Consider the following 7,414-nt stretch of genomic DNA (forward strand, 5'->3'; position numbering starts at 1 on the left):
GCATACTCAAGGACCCGAAGGAGTATGAATGAACTCTGCCAAAAATGCAACTTAAGCAGATTAATGCTGATAGAACACAAACTAAAGGTACACAAGCACATTTGGAACCAAGCACATGCAGAATCATGGGAATTGGGTGAGAGAAGTGGGAGGCAAGCAAATGGACTGGGACCTAGTCCCAGTTTTGCCATTCCCATGCTGTGTGTTTGGGTGAATCATTTCCCCCATCTCATCTTGATTTCTTCATATATGAGTGGATGATCTCCAATGTTCCTCTCAAGTCCAACATGTGTAGGATAGGGAAGGGCAGGGGCTGCTGGTGTCAGGAAATTTAAGTCTAGAGGTCTTCCTGGAGTGGTAGAACTGGGACTAGGTCCCAGTTCATTTGACTGCCTCTCACTTCTCTCATGTAATTCCCATGATTCTGAACATGCTTGGTTCCAAATGTGTCCATGTACCTTTAGTCTGTGTAATATCAGCATTAATTTCAGATCTCAGAAACATCTTAAAGGATGTCCCGGTGGTCTTTGATCTGCTGCAAACTCTGGGAGATAGTGAAGGACAGGGAAGCCTGGTGTGCTGCAGTCCAAGGGACGGCAAAGAGTCAGACACAACTTAGTGACTGAACTACAGCAACGAAGAGGGAAGTAGCTGTGTGTCAGCCTTTGGGAACTAGGGTGGAGTAATCAGCCCTACTTATCTCTAATTAGCAGCCATAAAGGAATTTTCAGCATCATGGAATAGTGACACCATAGTACTTAATTCTTCCTTGTGCTGGCTGGGGAGAAGCCCACAGACTGAGATCTCCTGTAAGCCCCTCCCGCAATAGGCCTCTTTTTTTCTGGACCCTGCCTACTTTCCCTAAAGCCAGTGTGGTCCACATGACAGTCTCTCCAAGCCAGGAGCAGCCCTCTTCTAGTGAAAGAATTGGCAGAGATTCAGAGCCAGGGAAATAAAGGTGAGAAGCAAGGACTGGGGCTGAGGCTCACTCACACCCTTCCCCTATCCCCTCCAGGCTCTTGCTACAGAGTCCCAATGGTATGAACTCCCGTTGTTCTACTTTCTTTCTAGTCAGGAGCTGTGGGGAAACTCACCTTACCAGAACGGGAGACTAGAATTGCTGCCCCCAGCTGCTTTGTCACACACACACACACACACACACACACACACACTCCTACCTGCTGCCTGGAATGAACACTGGATTAAAAGTTACAAACACAGTACTAGCCCTTCCTCCTCTGTGACTTACTAGTTATATAGCTGGGCACATCACTCCACTTTTGTTTTCTTATCGGTAAAATTGGGCCAGAAGATATGTGCAAATGTGTCAGCTTTTGACCTAAACCCTTTAATGTCACCTAAGGGATAATTCTCAGAGAGTGGCCAAGTTAGGGTATTTTTCAATTCTCTGGATGTTAGTTTCCTATCCATAAAAATGAGAGGACTATCACAGTGGTTCTCAACAACTAGGGCCTATCAAAATTACTTGGGAAGCTTTTTAAAAACATAGATACCCTTGTTCCACCCCAGACCTACTAATTAGGTGGCACAGATTGTAATAAACTTGAGTATATCAACACCTTTCACTTCCCTTGGTGGCTCAGATGGCAAAGAATCTACCTGCAATGTGCACCTGGGTTCGATCCCTAGGTTGGGAAGATCCCCTGCAGGAGGGCATGGCAATCCATTCCAGTATTCTTGCCTGGAGAATCCCCATGGACAGGGGAGCCTGGCAGGCTACAGTCCATGGGGTCGAAAAAGTCAGACATGACTGAGCAACTAAGCACAGCAAATAGATAAAACATGAGACCTAGAATTGCAATCCACAGGGCTGTATCAATGTCTGATTACTGAATAGGCGAGAATCAATTATATAGGTCGTCCACAAAGCAGAGGCATCTCCCCTCCGTGCTGATTATTTTGTTTGCCCTTCTACCACCCAGATCCTTTCTTGGTCCTTCTCCACCTTGCTCCTGGAGGTTGACCTCTAGGAACTGTATCACTAGGGTTCACTTGTGTTCTGGCTTCTGCACTCAGCTAATAAGAGGCAGAGGCTGATCTGTGGTTGGAAGAGAATATGGTTGAGGTCCCCCTCCACCCACCACTAGTCTGCTGAGTGAGACTGAATTTCCAATAGTGGCTGTGCTCTTCCGTGGCTACAACTCCAGGCTTCCACCCTGGACCCCAGGCCTAGGATTGGCAACAGCTTCCCGCTATTGCTAGTCTTCAACCCTGACTGATTTGTGGCTAGTTGTTGCTCTTCAGCTCTGACTAGTTTCCTTAACCCTGCCCACATCTCTGCCGTCTCATAAGTTATATTCTTGAATCAGCAACTTGATTGATAGAGTGAGTCATCAATGAGGCAGAGGCACTGCCCCCTTCCCCTACAGAAAGAGCTTATCTAATTTCATTCCTATGAATAAGATTTCTCAGTTGTTTCAAAAATGCAATTGTATGTACTGTGTAGTGTTTTTATGTTGATTACGTAGTATAACAGGCAGAAAATGGGATAGGGCTGCCTAAAATTAGACATCCCTTCCTCTCTGTACCCAAAACTACCTATTTCACACAACTTGGTAATTTTGTTTGCTTGTTTCCCCTACCAAAGTTTGAGCATGTTCATCCATTCATTCAACAAATGTTTATTGTGCACCAAGTATGTCTTAGCCACTATGTTAGATGATGGGGTTTAAAACCTTCTTTAAGATATAGGTTCTAGGAACTCCCTGGTGGTCTAGTGGTTTGGACTCTGCACTTTCACTGCTGAGGGCCCAGGTTCAATCCCTGTTCCAGGAAATAAGATCCCACATGCCGGGCAGTACAACCAAAAGAAAAATAAATATAGGTTCTGTCATGGAGTTCAGTTCAGGCAGGCAAGTAAACAATAATTACACAGTTTAAATAATTGAGGTATGAAGGTTGTGTCTGACTCTGTGACCCCATGGACTGTAACCAACCAGGCTCCTCTGTCCATGGGATTTTCCAGGCAATAGTACTGGAGTGGATTGCCATTTCCTTCTCCAGGGGATCTTCCCGACCCAGGGATCGAACACAGGTCTCCCGCATTGTAGACAGACGCTCTACTGTCTGAGCCACCAGGGAAGTCCTGACATCAAAAAGACATCTAAAATTATCTTTTAGCCTGCCTTGAGGAGCTAAGAAAGCTGCGGCTAAATCTATAGAGGTGAGCTGGTCTTCGCTGAGTAGACGCCGATGTTCTAGGTGCCAACTAAAAATTTTCACTTGCTTTCTACCCCTACAAGGCCACTAGCCACTGCAGTCTCTGACCTTTAACACACTGTGAAAGGAGATCAGGGAGGAGACCAGGAATGAGGCCCTCTGTGCTCTGGAAAAAACTGGCAGAACAGGCCTTCAGGTAGATATTTTCAGGAGATTTTATGACCCCAGTTTGTCATTTCTTCTCATATCTAGAAAAGCACTAAACTCATTAACAGAGGTATCTGCTCCTCGTGACTAGCAGTAAATTTCTCATGACCAGCAGCAACCCTCTGCCCAATATATGCACGTATCCCCCTTCACTAAAATCATACGTAATACCGTCCCCTGCCACACATCTTTGAAGCAGTTCCTCAGGTCTGTCTCAAACACTGTCTCCCAGGCTATAGTCTTCATTTTCCCCAAATAAAACTTAACTCACAACTCTCATATTGTGCTTTTTATTTGGTCAACATTGGACAGAGGGAATTGCATGCGTACACAGAAGCACAAGAGACACACTGAATTCAGGGAAATACCTATCATCTTGGGGAGTGCTGGGGGGTGGGAAGGGTGAACCTGGAGAAGTAAGAAGGAGCCAGATCAGAAAGGATCCGAATGTTCTGCCAGCCAGTTTGGACTTGACCTAACAAGTGCCAAGAAGCCAGTTGTCTTTTGTTCCTTAGTTGCTGTGATTGTTTTCTGCTCTCACACACCAGATACATGGAGGATACGCAGAAATGGTGACTGAGCATTCTCTGGGCTTGCCTTTTTTCCTCTTTGGGGGCTTTTTCTCACCCGTAGCCTTCTCCATCTCTGATCACCATAGTTTTGCCCTGGGATATTTTCTTGGTTTGCCCCACTTGGCATTGTAATGCAGCTCTAACCTGTTTCAGTTCAGTTCAGATCAGTCACTCAGTCATGTCCAACTCTTTGCGACCCCATGAACTGGAGCACGCCAGGCCTCCCTGTTCATCATCAACTCCCAGAGTCCATCCAAACCCACGTCCGTTGAGTCAGTGTTGCCATCCAACCATCTCATCCTCTGTCATCCCTTTCTCCTCCTGCCCTCAATCTTTCCCAGCATCAGGGTCTTTTCAAATGAGTCAGCTCTTCGCATCAGGTGGCCAAAGTATTGGAGTTTCAGCTTCAACATCAGTCCTTCCAATGAACACCCAGGACTAATCTCCTTTAGGATGGACTGGTTGAATCTCCTTGCAGTCCAAGGGACTCTCAAGAGTCTTCTCCAACACCACAGTTCAAAAGCATCAATTCTTTGGCCCTCAGCTTTCTTTATAGTCCAACTCTCACATCCATACATGACCACTGGAAAAACCATAGCATTAACTAGACTGACCTTTGTTGGCAAAGTAATGTCTCTGCTTTTCAATATGCTATCTAGGTTGGTCATAACTTTCTTTCCAAGGAGTAAGCATCTTTTAATTTCATGGCTGCAGTCACCATCTGCTTGTTTACCTGATTCCTCACCTACTGCTGGATCTCAGCTAATTTCTCCATGACTGTTTCAGATCCCCAGAACACCTCTAACCAACTCTCAAAGCCACCCCGCCCCATCCAATCCCTATCCCACTTGGACAGCTGGGGAGGAAAATCAGACAATGATGAGTAAATATTAAGGAGGGTGTGATAAGTTTAGATGTTCCTATAGCAATGCAGGGGGAGTGTCTTGGTGCGTTGTTGAAAGTGAGCTGAATGTGTGTGCCAAGTGGAGGCGTTTGGGAGGAATCAGTTACAAATCTGGAGCTCAGAACACAAGGTGAAAAGACAGATAGAGACTTGGAAGCCAAAGCCATTCTGAAGACTATATGGAAGCAATTAGCCAGGGAGATCTTGAAGAAGGAGAGAAGGGGGACTAGACCAAGCCCTGAAGGTCATATTTCAGGGTAAAGAAAAAAAAAGAGGAGAACTGGGAAGGAGACAAACACTCAGGTCAACAGTCAGGTCAAAGCTGTTTCTGACACCTCCAGTATACTCATCGGGGAAGAGACAGACACACCCAGGGAAGCGTATGTTCACATAGATGATCTATGGTATTTGTGGTTTGGCTCCCTCCTTCCAGAACAGGGGACACATGGTGGTTCTGCTTCCTTATTGGAGTAGTTCAGAAACTCTGAAGACGGAAAGCAATGGCACATCTTCATTCCTCACTGTGTGTTCCACTCTCTCGACTCCAGCCCAGGGCATTCCTGAAGGTCTCTCCTGCCCTGTCTGCTTACAAGAGTCAGCCTAGGTGGACCAAATCCCAGTGTAACCCATCCTCTGAAGACGCTGGTTCCAGAATGCCTCTCTCATGCTTGACCCCACCTGAACCATGAGCCCTGGAGTAGCTGGTATAGCCCATGATTCATGGTCTGCTCCTGGAGCCTTTCGGAAAAGGACAAAGATTTTTAGCAAAACTCACCTTTCCAGACCCTCCATTAGGATGAAATTTTAATGCTGTCTTGAGATAACTTGTGGGTCGGTATCTCTAAGGACATTCTGGGCTCTTTGTTTGGCTTCTGGGCTTGGGGCCAGACAAACCTGGGTTCTTACTCTTCTTTCCTTTCCTTTGTCTATCGACAGGGACATCACTGACCTTAAACATACGTGGATTTCTCTAACTGTGAAACTACCAAATCAAGGCTCTCCTGATGGGGTTCAGTGCAGGGATGTCTAGGAGGGATACCTAACTTTGCTGAGATGTGTGGGATTAGAAGACCACCAACACCCAAGAGTCTAGCATCCCAAACTTTGTGAAGTCCAAGTGTTTTAGTCACTCCTTGTATTGAGGTCATCCAAGTTCAGCTGTCTCACCAACAGCCTCAATCCCTCCCCCACCACCCAAAATGCTCCCTCCATCCAGACCCTAAGCTTTCTGGCTTGTGCATTTGGATGGTTCCTTCAGCTATTAAAAAGTAAGTTAGTATGAGGAAGCAGAAGCAAGAAAAGTGAAGTGGCTGGGGGTTAAGCAGGAAGATGGTTTTGAGAAACAAACAAAAACCTAGAAGATCCCACTCATCAAGCCTCAGGACACCGAATGCGTAGTTCTGTCCTCAACCTCGGCTCCCTTAGGCTAACTGTCCAGAGCAGACCCTCCAATCTCTTCCTCTCAAAGACTGCATCTTCCCAAACAGATGAACTCCTTTCACTGGACTCTGTCTAGTTACTTCGCTGAGATACAGTCATCCATTCATGAATCTGGTATTTATCAACCACTTACAGGGGGCCAGGCTAGATCTGTGTCACAGATATGAACAAACAGACCTTTCCTGTCCTTGTGGCACTCACGATCCAGCAGGACAAGCCGATGCAATGAAACCACAACCTCAGCCTCCCACATCCACTCCACACCTCTTCCCTAGGTCTCCAAGGCCAGAAAATTGAGCAAGGGCTGGCTGGACCTTCCCAAAGTTTCCTGCTGACTGGTTGGGAAATGGAGCAAATTTGTCTATGAGGCTATTAAAAAGAACCTCTTTTGACTGTGAAAGTAACATATTCATTATGAAAAATATGGAAAATATAGAAAAGTATAAATAATAAGAATCACCTATAATGTCACAGTCCAGAGATAATCACAGCTGAATGTTTTGGTATATTTCCTTCCAATTGTTTGACCTGCATATTTAAGTTTTAAACTATAAATTCACTATAATTTAATTTTCCCATATTGCTGAATATGTAGATTTTTCCCTAATATAAATGATGCTATAATGAATCACACAGTACTCCACACAAATCTTTACTCACATCTTTGATTATTTTCTTAGGAAAATTTCTTAGAAGTAAGATGATTAAGCCAAAGCAAAGTATTATATTTATGATTCATAAACATCTCTCCAGCACTTTACTCCCCAAACAAGCCTTTTTCCTTTTATGATGACTATGAAGCACAGTAATTCAGCTGGGAAATAAGCATATAAATTCTTCACTTAAGCCTGATATAAAGATCACATTTCTGTTTAATTAATTTCTGAGAACCTCTACTTCCTGTATTAATAACAACAAATGAAAAAAAATTTTTTTAATCAGTAACAACAAATGTTTTTAGTGTTTGCTATATGCCAGACACTCTATTGGATACTTTCACTGTACATATGCAGGGAAAAAAAATAAGTAAATAAACTGAATTATACAATATTTTATATTTATTGTATCTGTATATAAGTGCTTTTGAACTGTGTTGTTGGAGAAGACTCTT

Source organism: Ovis aries, chromosome 21 (genome assembly GCF_016772045.2).
Source record: "Ovis aries strain OAR_USU_Benz2616 breed Rambouillet chromosome 21, ARS-UI_Ramb_v3.0, whole genome shotgun sequence".
Classification (NCBI taxonomy): Eukaryota; Metazoa; Chordata; class Mammalia; order Artiodactyla; family Bovidae; genus Ovis; species Ovis aries.